This window comes from Myodes glareolus, chromosome 1, assembly GCF_982192425.1.
Source record: "Myodes glareolus chromosome 1, mMyoGla1.1, whole genome shotgun sequence".
NCBI classification, from domain to species: Eukaryota; Metazoa; Chordata; class Mammalia; order Rodentia; family Cricetidae; genus Myodes; species Myodes glareolus.
Window position 1 is genome coordinate 140,942 of NC_142026.1, and position 13,545 is coordinate 154,486.

At 40.0% G+C, this 13,545-nt stretch overlaps 1 pseudogene; it reads left to right on the forward strand.

The window, feature by feature from the left end:
- The first annotated feature begins 11,754 nt into the window (after window positions 1-11,754).
- LOC148123197 (glyceraldehyde-3-phosphate dehydrogenase pseudogene) lies at window positions 11,755-12,951 on the forward strand (annotated as a pseudogene).
- Window positions 12,952-13,545: the final 594 nt, after the last annotated feature.

Here is a 13,545-nt window from a genome sequence, read left to right on the forward strand (position 1 = left end):
ATGGAATAACCTGATGTTATCTTATTGGATCATCATGGTTTAAAACTAGAAGTCAAAAGCAATACTAATTCCAGAAAGCCCACAAACATGTGAAAATTGAACAATGCTCACCTGAATCATTAATGGGTCAAAGGAGAAATAAAGAAAGAAATTAAAGACTTCCTAAAATTCAATGAAAATGACCACATAACATACTCAAATTTATAGGACACAATGAAAGCAATGTTAAGAGGAAAGTTCATAGCACTAAATGCCTACATAAAGAAGCTGGAAATATCCCACACTAGTGAATTAAGAGAATATTTGAAAACCTTAGAACAAATAATCAAACTCACCAAAAAGAACTAGATAGCAGGAAACTATCAAATTGAGGGCTGAAATCAACAAAATAGAAACAAAGAAAACAATACAAAGAAACAATGAGACAAAGAGTTGATTCTTTGAGAAAAATCAACAAAATAGACAAACCTTTATCCAAACTAACCAAAAGGCAGAGAGAATATCCAAATTAACAAAATCAGAAATGAAAGGGGGAACATAACAACAGACATGAAGGAAATACAGTTCATATTTCAAAAACCTGTACTTCACAACATTGAAAAACTTAAAGGAAATGGACAACTTTCTGGATAAACATCACTTACCAAAATTAATTCAAGACCAGATAAGCAAATTAAAGAGACCTATAACTGCTGAAGAAATAGAAACAGTCATAAAAAGTCTCCCAACCAAAAAATAGCCCAGGACCAAATGGTTTTTGCTCAGAATTCTATAAGACTGTCAAAGAAGAACTAATACCAATACTCCTCAAATTATTCCACACAATATAAACAGAAGGAACATTGTCAAACTCTTTTATAAGGCTACAATTACTTTTATACCCAAACTACAGAAAGACATTACTAAGGAAGAGAATTACAAACCAATCTCACTGGTGAAGAATATTCAATAAAATACTGGCAAATTGAATCCAAGAACACGTGAAAACCATCATCCACCATGATCAAGTTGGCTTCATCCCAGAGAGGCAGGGATGGTTCAACATATAATATATAACATATAATATATAACATAAAATCTGTCAACATAATCCACCATATAAACAAGCTGAAAAATGAAAACCATGTGATCATGCTGTGGGAGTACCTTCTGCTCCTTCAGCCAATAGCCTTTAAGATACCAGCCCACTTGGACATGGACCCTTTTGCTTTAAAAAGCAGCAGTAACCCTTCTCTCTTTCTTTTGCTTTCTTGTTTCTGGCTCTGTTTCTAGCTACTAAACTGCATTCCTGGTCTCACAGAGGGCTGTTGGTTAGGACAGTGATCTGTAAGTTTTTCCCTTAAATAAATAACCCTTTTATTAACCATAATTCCAAACTTGTGTGGGATTGTTTTGTGACTTATATCTACATGATCATCTCAAAAAAGCTTTTGACAAAATACATCTCTTCATTATAAATATCATGGAGAGAGCAGGGATACAAGGAACATACCTAAACATAATAAAGGTAATATACAGCAAGCCAACAGCCAACATCAAACTAAATGGAAAGAAACTCACAGTGATTCCACTGAAATCAGGACCAAGACAAGGATGTCCATCCCCTCCATATCTATGATATATAGTTCTTGATGCCTTAGCTAGTGCAATAAGACACCAAAAGGAGATTAAAAGGATACAAATCAAAAAAGAAGAAGTCAAAATCTCACTGTTTGCTGATGATATGATAGTTTACATAAGTGATACCAAAAATTCTACCAAGGGACTTCGACAACTCATAAACACTTTCAGTAATGTAGCAAGATACAAGATTAACTCAAAAAAAATCAGTAGGCCTCCTGTACACAGATGATAAAAGTGCTGGGAAAGAAATCAGAGAAACAACATTCTTCATAATAGCCACAAATAGCCAAAAGTATCTCAGAGTAATTTTAACCAAAGAAGTGGAAGACTTGTATGACAAGAACTTTAAGTCTTTGAAGAAAACTTTCAGAAAAGCATCAGCTTTGAAGCATTGTTCTTGTCTTCCTAGGACCTAAGAAAGTGAGGTCAGCCGTGAGGTCCTTAGAACCTGGCAAGAAAACCTGCTCCCATGCTGGGGAGATCTGAAGAGGTCTTTGGAGCCTGGCAAGAGGCCCTGCTCCTGTGTTGAGGGGATTCAGAGAGCCCACCTTTTTGTCTGCAAGGTCCTTGGAGCCGAGCAAAAAACCCTGCTCCCATGCTGTGGGGATCTGGAGAGGAAGAGACTGGCAGGCGCCAATGAAAGAATTCCTCCAACATCCTGAAAAGCAAGATGATAACACCAGAATCCAGTGAGCACGCAACAGGAAGACTTGAACATCCTAAGACAGAAGAAGTAGAAGTCTACTTTAATCATAACCTTATGAAAATGAGGAAGACCCTTCAACAGGAAGTGGAAAAACTCCCTTAAAGAAATGGAAGAGACGACAAACAAAAAGTTAGAAAAAATTAATAAATCCCTCAAATATACCCAAGAAAACCTAAAAAAGCAATCAAACAGGTAATGAAAATGGAGGTAATAAAGAAAACACAAATCAAGGGATGGGTGGATATAGAAAATCTGGGTAAATGAACAGGAACTACAGAGACAAGTATAAACAACAGAGTACAAGAGATAGAAGAAAGAATCTCAGGCCCTGAAGATACTATAAAGGAAATAGACAAAAGAAAACTGCAAATCCAACAAATTCTTACCACAAAACATCCAGGAAATCTGGGACACGATGAAAAGACCAAACGTAAAAATAATAGGGGTAGAAGGAGAAGAACTCAAGCTCAAAGGCACAGAAAATATATTCAACAAAATCATAGATAAAAAGCTTTCACAACTTAAAAAAGGATAAGCCTATGAAGGTACAAGAAGCTTACAGAACACCAAATAGACTGGATCAAAAAAAATCCCCTAACCATATAATAATCAAAACAGAAAACATACAGAATAGAGAAAGAATATTAAGAGCTGCAAAGGAAAAAGTTTAAGTAACATATAAAGGTAAACCTATCAGAATTACACCTGACTTCTCAATGGAAACCACGAAAGCCAGAAGGTCTTGGATAGATGTGCCACAGATACTAAGAGACTATGGATGCAAGTCCAGACCAGCAAAACTTTCTTTCACCATCGATGGAGAAAACAAGATATTCCATGACAAAAACAGATTTAGACAATACATAGCCACAAACTGAGCCTTACAGAAAATACTAGAAGGAAAACCACAAACCAAGGAAGCCAACAATACCCATAATAACACAAGCATCTGACAACCCTCCACCAACACAACTCAACAACCACTGATCATTAATGACACTTAATATCAATGAAGTCAATTCACCTATAAAAAGGCACAGGTTAAGAGAATGGATAAGAAAACAAGATCCAATATTCTGCTGTTTACAAGAAACACATCTCAACCTCAAAGACAGACATTACCTCAGAGAAAAGTGTTGAAAAAAGGTTTTCCAAGCAAATGGACCTAAGAAACAAGGGGTGTGGCTAACCTAATATCTAACAAAATTGATTTCAAACTAAAATCAATCAGAAGAGATGGAAAAGGACACTTTATACTTATAACAGGAACAATTTATCAAGATGAAGTCTCAACCATGAATACCTATGCCCCGAATATAAAAGCACCCACATATATAAAAGAAACATTCCTAGAACTCAAATCACACATCAAACACCACACACTAATAGAAGGAGATTTCAACACTTCTCTCTCACCAATGGACAGGTCAACCAGACAGAAACTTAACACAGAAATAAGAAAACTAACAGATGTAATGAATCAAATGGACTTAACAGACATATATAGAACATTCCACCCAAACAGAAAAGGATATACACTCTTCTCAGTATCTCATGGAACCTTCTCAAAAATTGACCACATATTCAATAACAAAGCAAACATCCACAGATACAAAAAAATTGGAGTAACCACCTGTGTCTTATCAGATCACCATAAAGTAAAGTTAGAATTTAACAACAATTCCACCCCCAGAAAGCCTACAAACTCATGGAAATTGAACAGTCAACTACTAAACCACCCCTGGGTCAAAAAAAAAAAGAAGAAAAAAATTAAATTCTTCCTTGAATTCAACAAAAATGAAGACACAACATACCCAAACCCATGGGACACTACAAAAGCAGTGCTATGGGGAAATTTAATAACACTAAGTGCCCACATAAAGAAAATGGAGAAAGCTCACATTAGAGCTCACCTGAAAGCTCTAGAAAAAAAAAAAGCAGACTCACCCAGGAGGAGTAGAAGACTGGAAATAATCAAACTGAGGGCTGAAATCAACAAAATTAAAACACAGAAAACAATCCAAAGAATCAAGGAAACAAAGAGCTGGTTCTTTGAGAAAAACTGACAAAATTGACAAACCCTTATTCAAACAAATCAAAAGGCAAAGAGAGAACACCCAAATTAACAAAATCAGAAATGAAATGGGGAACATAACAACAGACACTGAGGAAATTCAGAGAATGATTACATCTTACTACAAAAGCCTGCATGCCACAAAATTGGAAAATGTAAAAGAAATGGACATTTTTTAGATAAATGTCATATACCAAAATTAAATCAAGACCAGGTGAACAATTTAAATGGACCTATAAGTCACAAGGATAGAAGCTGTCATCAAAATCCTCCAAACCAAAAAAAAGCCCAGGACCAGATGGTAATACCTATAAACCTTAATGTGTTCCACATAATAGAAACAGAAGAGTCATTGCCAAACTCTTTTTATGAAGCTACAGTTATTATGCTACCAAAACCACACAAAGACCCAACCAAGAAAGAGAATTACAGACCAATCTCACTCATGAACATCGATGCAAAAATTCTCAATAAAATACTGGCAAACCAAATCCAAGAACACATCAATAAAATTATCCACTATGATCAAGTAGGCTTCATCCCAGAGAGGCAGGGCTGGTTCAACATATGAAAATCTATCAATATAATTCATTATATAAATAAACTGAAAGAAAAAACATATGATCATTTTATTAGATGCTGAAAAGCATTTGACAAAATTCAACACCCCTTTATGATAAAGGTTTTGGAGAGATTAGGGATACAAGGATCATACCTAAATATAATAAAAGGAATATACAGCAAGCCAACAGCTAACATCAAGTTAAATGGAGAGAAACTCAAAGCAATGTCACTAAAATCAGGAACAAAACAAGGCTGTCCACTCTCTCCATTTCTCTTCACTATAGTTCTTGAAGTTCAAACAGTAGCAATAAGGCAACAGAAGGAGATCAAGGGGATTCAAATTGGAAAGAAAGAAGTCAAACTTTTGTTATTTGCACATGATATGATAGTGTACATAAGTGACCCCAAAAACTCTAACAAAGAACTCCTACAGTTGATAAATACCTTCAGTGATGTGGCAGGATACAAGATCAACTCCAAAAAATCAGTTGCTCTCCTATACACAAAGAACAAAGAAGCAGAAAAGGAAATCAGATAAACATCACATTTCATGATAGCCACAAATAGCATAAAGTATCTTGGGGTAACACTAACCAAGGAATTGAAATATCTATTTGGCAAGAACTTTAAGCCTTTGAAGAAATAAATTGAAGAGGATACCAGACAATGAAAGGATATCCCATGCTCTTGGATTGGTAGGATCAACATAGTAAAAATGGCAGTTCTACCAAAAGCAATCTATAGATTCAGTGAAATCCCCCATCAAAATCCCAACAAAATTCTCCACAGACCTTGAGAGAAGAATTATTAACTTTATTTGGAAAAACAAGAAAACCAGGATAGCCAAAACAATCCTATACAATAAAGGAACTGCAAGAGGCATTACCATTCCTTACTTCAAACTCTATTACAGAGCTACAGTAATGAAAAGAGCTTGGTACTGGCATAAAATCAGAGACGTTGACCAATGGAATTGAATCGAAGACCTGGATATTAATCCACAAACCTATGAACACCTGATTTTTGACAAAGGAGCTAAACTTATACAATGGAAAAAAGAAAGCATCTTTAACAAATGGTGCTGCATAACTGGATGTCAACCTGTAGAAGAATAAAGATAGATCCGTATCTATCACCATGCACAAAACTCAAGTCCAAAAGGATTAAAGACCTCAATATAACTCTGACCTCACTGAATCTGATAGAAGAGAAAGTGGGAAGTAGACTGCAATACATGGGCACAGGATACCACTTGCTAAATATAACCCCAGTAGCACAGACAATAAGAGCAACAATGAATAAATAGAATTCATTTATTCCTGAAATGAAAAGCTTCTGTAAAGAAAAGGGCACAATCATTAAGACAAAAAGGCATCTGAATGGGAGAATATTTTCACCAACACCACATCAGACAATGTTCTGATCTCCAAAATATATAAAGAGCTCAAAAAACTAGACATTAAAATTCTAAATAACCCAATTAAAAAATAGGGTACTGACCTGAACAGGGAATTCTCAACAAAAGAATTTCAAATGGCCAAGAGATACTTGAGGGCATGTTCAACTTCCTTAACAACTCTGAGATACTATCTTACTTCTGCCAGATTGGCTAATATAAAAAACACTAATGGTAGCTTATGCTGGAGAGGATGTGGAGCAGCAAGGGGAACACTCATCCATTGCTGGTGGGAATGCAAACTTGTGCAACCACTTTGGAAATTAGTGTGGCAGTTTCTCAGAAAATTGGGAGTCAACCTACCTCAGGATCCAGCAATACCACTCTTGGGAATATACCCAAAAGATGCTCAATCATACTACAAAAGCATTTGTTAAACCATGTTCATAGCAGAATTATTTGTAATACCCAGAACATGGAAACAACCTAGATGCCCCTCAGTGGAAGAATGGATAAAAAAGTTTGGCACATCTACACCTTAGAGTACTACTCAGCAGTAAAAAAACAATGACATCTTGAATTTTGCATGCAAATAGATGGAAATATAAAACACTATCCTGAGTGAGATACAGACCCAAAAATATGAATATGGTATGTAGTTATTCATTAGTGAATTCTAGTCATAAGCAAAGGACATTGAATCTATAGTTCGCGATCCTAGAGAAGCTAAGTAATGAGGTGAACCCAAAGAAAAACATAAATAGATCTTCCTGGAAATTGGAAACAGACAAGATCTCCAGGTTGGGAGCATAGGGGTGGGAGTGGAGTGGGGGGAAGGGGAGAGGGGGAGAGAAAATGGAGAAGGGGAGTGTTGGGGAGAGCTTGGAGGAGTGGGATGGCTGAGATAAAGGAAGGATGGATATCGGAGCAGGGAAAAAGATATCATAATTAAGAGAGCCATTTTAGGAAAGAAAAGAGAGCCATTTTAGGGTTGGCAAGAGGCTTGGCTCTAGAGGGGTTCCCAGGTGTCCATGGGGATGTTCCCAGCTAGAACCCTGGGCAATGGAGGAGAAGATGCCTGAACTAGCCTTTTCCTGTAGTCAGACTGAAGACCACCTTGAATATCACCATAGAACCTTTGGCAATGGATGGAGATAGAGACAGAGACCCACACTGGAGCACTGGACTAAGCTCCCAAGGTCCAGTTGAAGAGCAGAAGGAGTGAAAATATAAGCAAGGAATCAGGACCATGAGGGGTTGGTCCACCCACTAAGACTGTGTGCCTGATCTAATGGGAGCTTACCAAAGCCAGCTGGACTGGGACTGAACAAGCATGGGATCAAACTGGACCCTCTGAATGTGGCTGATAATTGGGGCAGATTGAGAAGCCAATGATAATGGCACTGGGATTTGTTTTTGCTGCATGTACTGGCTTTCTGTGATCCTAGTCAATTTGGATGCACACCTTCCTAAGCCTGGATGGAGAAAGGAGGGCCTTGGACTTCCCATAGGCAGGGTACCCTATCCTCTCTTAGGACTGGAGGGGGGAGGAATGAGTGGGGGAGCAGGAGGGAAGTGGGAGAAGGGGAGGAAGCAGAAATTTTAGATAGTATTATTTATAAAGCAATAACAAAATAAAGGAAAAAAAGAAAGAATTTCAAGTAGACACAGAAAGTTGAAAGATCTCCCATGCTCTTGGGGAGGCAAATTAACATAGTAAAATGGCAGTCTTACCAAAAGCAATCTACAGATTCAATTCAGTGCCCATCAAATCCCAGAAAAATTCTTTACAGATATTGAAAGAATGGTACTCAACTTCATATGGAAAAGCAAAAAGCCAAGAATAGCCAAAACAATCCTGTACAATAAAAGAACTTTTGGAGGCATCACAATCTCTGACTTCAAGCTCTACTACAGAGCTACAGTACTGAAAACAGCCTGGTATTGGCATAAGAACAGACAGGAGGACCAATGGAACTGAATTGAAAACACAGATATTAATCCACCCACCTTCAAACACCTGATTTTTAATAAAAAGGCAAAAAATATAAAATGGAAAAAAGAAATCTTATTTAACAAATGGTGCTGGCATAACTGGATATCAACATGTAGAAGAATGAAAATAAACCCATATCTATCACCATGCACAAAACTCAAGTCCAAATGGATCAAAGATCTCAACATAAAGCCAGCCACACTGAACTTATAGAAGAGAAAGTGGGAAGTATACTTGAATGCATTGGCACAGGAGACCACTTCCTAAATATAACTTAAGCAGCACTGACACTGAGAGAAACAATTAATAAATGAGACCTCCTAAAGCTGAAAAGCTTCTGGAAAGCAAAGGACACAGTCAAGACAAAATGGTAGCCTACAGAAAGGGAAAAGATCTTCACTAACCCCACATCAGATTGAAAGATCCCCGATTTGGGGAGACTCTCACTCGAGCCTCGGGATGATGCGAACACCCCCAGTAACTCACGAGAGACCGTCCTTGCTGCACTCACACAAAGTTTAATGACAAGACGACAAGACGACAAGACGGGGACCAGTGCACTGGGGCCGAGACTCATAACCCACGCAGGGGAAGAGTTTGACCTCGAGTGACCGGGAGAATTAGTTTTTATAGGAAGAAACCATATAGTCCAGTAATCCGAAAGGGGGGGCAGGGAGGATGTCACAAAAGATTCCAAATATTCCAGTGATGATTACAAAGGGGCAATTCCCTGCATCTCAAGATCATTCTCAAAGGTCCTAATCAGCTAGTTCCTATTCCAGTGATAATTACTAGGGGGTGACAATTACTAGGGGGAATCTCTTAGTCTCTCAAGATTACTCTCAAGATTACAATCCACCTTTATCTTCAGCTAGTTCCTGGAACCCTGGAACTGGTTAACCTTAGATTTCTGATTCTTCTCTTCCTGCTAGATTTTTGGCTCTATTTTCCTGTTAGGGGGATCTGGATTTATCCAGGTCTTTCAAGACAGAGATCTGATCTCCAAAATATACAAAGAACTCAAGAAATTGGTCACCAAAAGAACACATAATCCAATAAAAAAATAGAGTACAGACATAAACAGAGAACTCTCAACAGAGAAACCTAAATTGGTTGAAAGACTTAAGGAAATGCTCAGCATCCTTAGTCATCAGAGAAATGTAAATCAAAACAACTCTGAGATTCCATCCTACACATGTAAGAATGGCCAAGATCAAAAACACTGATGACAAATTATGCTGGAGAGGTTGTGGGGTAAAGGGGACACTTCTGCATTGCTGGTGGGAATGCAAGCTGGTCCAACACCTTTGGATGTTAGTGTGGTGATTTATCAGTAAATTAGGAAACGATCTTCTTCAAGACCCAGTAATACCACTTTTGGGTATATGTCCAAAGGATACTCAATCGTGCCACAAGGACATGTGCTCAACTATGTTCACAGCAGCTTTGTTTGTTATAGCCAGAACCTGGAAACAACCTAAATGCCCCTCAACCAAAGAATGAATAAGGAAAATGTGGTACATTTACATAATGGAGTACTACACAACAGAACAAAATGATGACGTCTTGAATTTTGCAGGCAAATGGATGGAGCTAGAAAACATTATTTCAAGTAGGTAACCCAGATACAAAAAGACAATTATCACTCATAAGTGGTTTTTAAACATAAAGCAAAGAAAACCAGCTGACAAGCCACAACCAGAGAGAACTTAGACAACAATGAGGACACTAAGAGAAACTTACATAGACATAATCTACATGAGGAGTAGAAAATGACAAGATCTCCTGAGTAAATTGGGAATATGAGGACAATGTGGGAGGACTGAACGGGAGGGAAGAGCCAGGAGGGGAGCAGAGAAAAATGTAGAACTCAATAAAAACAAAAAAACCCAAAAGCTCCCAGTGAAATGACAACTAGGCCAGGACACTCCAAGTTTGTTGGTCTCCACTGAAGAAGATGCCTGGATGAAAATCAACCCACTGCAGTGCACCGTCAAGTTCAAACTGATGATCCCAAAGGCTCAGGCTACAAATGACCAACTAGCAGCCTTGAAAGATGGGAAAGAGTGTGTCTTCTCCTTTAGGTACCTAGACCAACCCCATGCAAAAACCTGCCTGGAGATCCACAGAAATATAGCTTATTTTGGTTTTAAAACAAAGAAAGTCTACCACTAAGTTAGCATGAAGGAGGCTGTGATTAACAAAGTCACATGAGAAATAACCTCTACTTATCAGAGTCAAACAGAAAAGCAAGTAGTCTTTCCCATGCAGTGATGATAAACAGTAGCTGCCAGCCCTCTCCCCCAGCCCTCACAGTGGTTCCTGAGCAGGACACAAGTTCACATCTGTTAGAGCCCAACACAGACATTTATTTTCCCTAACTGGACTGGTACAGAGGCGCAAGGAATAACCAGACACAGCTTACACTATTATTATGGAAAAGTGCATCTCAGGCTTCTTCCTCCTGAAGATCTCCCCGTGTTTATTCTCCAAACATCTTTTATAGGAATACATAAACTGGGCAGGAAAATACAACATCATACTGTCTCCTAGGTAACCAGGTGAATGGCCTTTTGTCACATCCGCATCTACCTGTCTGCTGAGTCTGCTAGCTGTCACGTGGCTTGAATTAGCATCTCTATAAGGCATCCTCCAAATTACAAAGAAAAGGAGCAGCAAACATCCTGACCTTTGTCAGGCAGAGACAGCCTGACTGTAGGGCTACTGCAGATCACTCTGGATCTGCCCAATGGCTTCAGAGCCTGGCTGCTACAACATAAAGAAATATGGGCCTACAACATCAGCGCTCAAAACAAATGGCTGCAGAAAGTGCATGGGAAAAATATCCCATCCCGCACAGAGAACCGTGGAGTAGTGACTGTTAGCACCAGCATGAAAACCTGCTTCTTCTGAGACCTTCATGAATGTCTGTGTGCTCTTAGATTAAAATGAAAAGGAAACCCACACAGAGAAGGCCTAGACCCCAGACCCTGGCACATGATGCAGAGGCAGGGGATCAGAGTTTGAGCTTAGCCTGCTGACTCAGAGGAAACAGTCTAAGGCAGGCAGGCAGGCAGGAAAAAAACACTGAAAAAGACCACACTAAAGACTAGCCCTGGGGTGCTTGCTTGACTGGCTTCTACATCAGTTACATATCGCTAAGTCTAATTGAGGCTTAGAAGAAACTCAAGTGCCATTTCTAGTTTTCAAGGACAGTGTTTGTTGCAAAGCACAGCATTTGGATAAAATTTAAAAAAAAAAAAAACCTCTGACATATAAGGAAATACACAGAAATACCTTTAAAAAGCCCTCCTTTAGAAGAAATTCTTCGGCTCTTGCTCCTCCCTGTTCTAGAGATAGCTGCTTCTTTTTGTGCAGAGCCAGCCTCGTTCCAGAGACACGATGGTGAAGGTCAGAGTGAATGGATTTGGCTGTATTGGACGCCTGGTTACCAGGGCTGCCTTTGCTTCTGGCTAAGTGGACATTGTTGCCATCAATGACCCCTTCATCAACCTCAACTACATGGTCTACATGTTCCAGTATGACTCCACCCATGGCAAGTTCAAAGGCACAGTTAAGGCTGAGAATGGGAAGCTTGTCATCAACGGGAAGGCCATCACCATCTTCCAGGAGCTAGATCCCGCCAACATCAAATGGGGTGATGCCTGCGCCAAGTATGTTGTGGAGTCAACCGGTGTCTTCACCATCATGGAGAAGGCTGGGGCCCACGTGAAGGGTGGAGTCAAAAGAGTCATCATCTCCATCCCTTCTGCAGATGCCCCCATGTTTGTGATGGGTGTAAACCATGACAAGTATGACAATTCCCTCAAGATTGTCAGCAATGCTTCCTGCACCACCAACAGCGTAGCCCCCTTGTCTAAGGTAATTCATGACAACTTTGACAACGTGGAAGGACTCATGACCACAGTCCATGCCGTCACGGCCACCCAGAAGACTGTGGATGGCCCCTCTGGGAAGCTGTGGCGAGACGGCCGTGGCACTGCCCAGAACATCATCCCTGCATCCACTGGCGCTGCCAAGGCTGTGGGCAAAGTCATCCCAGAGCTGAACAGGAAGCTCACGGGCATGGCCTTCCATGTTCCTACCCCCAATGTGTCTGTTGTGGATCTGATATGCCACCTGGAGAAAGCTGCCAACAAGAAGGTGGTGAAGCAGGCACCTGAGGGCCCACTAAAGGGCATCCTGGGCTACACTGAGAACCAGGTTGTCTCCTGTGACTTTAACAGTGACTCCCACTCTTCCACCTTCGATGCTGGGGCTGGCATTGCTCTCAATGACAACTTTGTAAAGCTCATTTTCTGGTACAACAATGAGTTTGGCTACAGCAACAGAGTGGTGGACCTCATGGCCTACATGGCCTCCAAGGAGTAAGAAGCCCACCCTGGACCACCCACTCCAGCAAGGACACAGAAAGACAGAGGTCCTCGGCTGCTGAGCAGTCCCTGTCCTAACTCAACCCTTGACACTGAGCTCTCCCTCACAGTTTCCATCCCAGACCCCCAGATAGCAGGAGCGGCTTAGGGAGCCCTACTCTCTTGAATACCATCAATAAAGTTCACTGCATCCCCTCAAAAAAAGAAGAAGAAATTCTTTTTTCCAAGGTCCATTTCTTTCCAGAGGTCATCGGGAACCATAAACATGTCCCCCGTGAAAGTGTACTGAAGTAGTCTACATACAGCACAGAAAGTCACAGTGCTAACCTCCAGTCCCCTTCACTGCTAAGGAAATGGAGGAGGACGCTGAAGATGATCTCCTCACAGGAGCAGTCTAAGACCCACTTCCTCTGACTGGGACCCGTGTCCTAAGAGCCCAATTGCTGTGATGTCACCAATGGGTCATCCATGGAGAAGGTCAGCACAAACATGCTTCAATCACCTCTCAGTGGTGCCACCAGATAGAGAGCAGTGCTTAGGAGCCCTTAGGAGGCTACTCTACATCCACTCCATGACAGGTCAGAATTTTGATAACACTGCATTTATTTACTTCATAGAGTGACCCCAGAACACTGTTCTATTTCACTCTGTTGATAGTCATGGACTCAGTAAAACACACTCTCTCCATTCTTTACACAAGAGTTTTAAACTGAGTGACCAGCTTTCTGGTTTGTGTGTGCTATCTGCATATATACAACTTTAACCATGCTCCACCTGCTTAGACAATAATGA